Below are 2,058 nucleotides of genomic sequence, written 5' to 3'. Positions count from 1 at the left end.
TCACCTTACCATAAGAGGATGTCCAGTTGCCTACAGATGGACTTTGGGTCCCCACTCCGCACTCCCTCTCAGTCACAATGATAGGACTTTTTGTTCTGATGATGCCTGATACTGATTCCTTTGACACCTCGTGATCGCACAGGCTGGTGTGCTTCTTCCATGTGGGCTTTGTTGCTTCCGAGCTAGAAGGCCGCTTGTTTTCCAGGTTCTGTTTCTGGATGGCTCTCTTCTGCTCACGTTTCTCCTTTTCTCAGCTGTAAGACAAAAGATGATCCGGCCACACCCCAGGGAAACTCTGGGGTCTGAGTAAGGGTCGTACACCCCACCCTAATCACCTTACAACCGGTTGGCTGATCACAACAGATCACATCATCAGGATGGTCGCATCATTACATAACTGCCAAACCAGAGAATCACAACCCAGTCAAGTTGACAGGTATTGGGGGGCGGGGGGGCACAATTCAATCCATGACAGAGACCCAGAGAGCGTAGGAAAGAACTTTTACTGGAGTAGAAGTTGCGAGAATCTTGGGAGTAGAGCAATGGCTAGTGAGAGGAACGGGGCGTTGTAAAGGGAGGATAGGACTACGGACAAGAACCAGTGACACTCAAGAGAGTGGTGAGTAGTGGGCTCAGACCGTCTTGCCCTTGGTAGCTGTGTGTAAATCAGGGAAGGGGCTTAGCCCTCCTGCCTCTCAGTTTCCGTGTCTTTAAAACGGGACTAGCAATCACATCTGTATCGTAAGGGTACTGGGAGAAACCAATAAGGTCTATGTGTAGCCCAGCCCCTGGTGCTGACAGGTGCATGATTAAAAATCCCTCACTGCCGCCGAGTCCATGCCAAATCAGAGCTGCCCCTGTGAGCTTCTGTAGCTGGAACTCTTTTTAAGAGTAGAAAGTCCTGTCTTTCTCCCTTGGAGTGGCTACTAGTTTTGAACTGCTGACCTTTCAGATGACAGCCCAATGTGTGACCGCTAAGCCACCAGGGCTCCTGCACAAGGCCCCTTAAAGATGGACATATGTCACACAGAGGGAGGAAGCAGAAGCAGGTTGTCAGGCTCTTAAAATGACAGTACCCTCAGAAGCAGTTGACAGACTTCAGTTGTTACCTTTCAGTTAGCAGGCAGCCTAGCACTTAATGGGACAGCACCATCAGGGCGCCAAATGAGCAAGGTCACCGTGAGTCAGAATCTACTCCATGGCACAACATAGCAACAACAACAACAACAAATCTCCTGGTGATTCTAGTATGCCACCAACTTTGAGAACCACTGTGGTACTTACGTAATTTCACATCAACTTGATAAATATGTGAAGGGGTGGAGTTTAGCCTGTCAATCAGGTCACAGCCTGATGATGCCTCCTGGTGGGCTTGAACTTCTCATGACGATTCTGGGAATTTCCTCTCTGCATCATCACCTTCCTGTTGAGGAGCCACACGGAGACCCTCGACAGCCCTGAGATGCTTCCACTGCTACTGGATCCACAAGACTTTTCACCCACCAGCCTGTGATCTTCCTGCATTCACCACCATTGCATGCGCTGTGTGAATCTGAAGAGGAATGTATAGACTATTATCAGACATATGGGCTAATATCGGACTTATGCACTTGATCTGGACTGAGCTGGGATGTTTTCTCAATATGTAATTGCTCTATGATATAAAGCTCTCTTACACATAAACAACAACAACAAAAAAGGACAGTACCCAGAAGGAGTCCCTCCTGCACCCCGAGTCCCAGAGGACTCAAGAACCAGGGGCGGAGACGGCCCCTAGGCAGAGTGCGGTGGCCAGTTACTGGAGTATGACTCGGCCATAAGTAAGGGGACAGGCAGGGCTGGTGAGCGCCACCACACGGAGCGACCTTGAAAACGCGGGGCTGGTAAGATACATCCGCTACAACTGTACGCTCTCACTCACACAGACAGGCAAGCACACAGAAATTACTAGGGGTAGGGCGACGGGGAGAGGGGATGCTCTTGCTGAGGAAGCATTGGGTTTAAGTTCACAGGCCGGCATACTTCAGGAAAGGATATGAACAGCCCACGGAGCACAAC

Source organism: Echinops telfairi, unplaced genomic scaffold, assembly GCF_000313985.2.
Source record: "Echinops telfairi isolate 266 unplaced genomic scaffold, ASM31398v2 ScPeMD7_443;HRSCAF=831, whole genome shotgun sequence".
In the NCBI taxonomy this organism is placed as follows: Eukaryota; Metazoa; Chordata; class Mammalia; order Afrosoricida; family Tenrecidae; genus Echinops; species Echinops telfairi.
The sequence above is the reverse complement of the archived record's forward strand: the minus strand, read 5'-3'. Positions refer to the sequence as shown.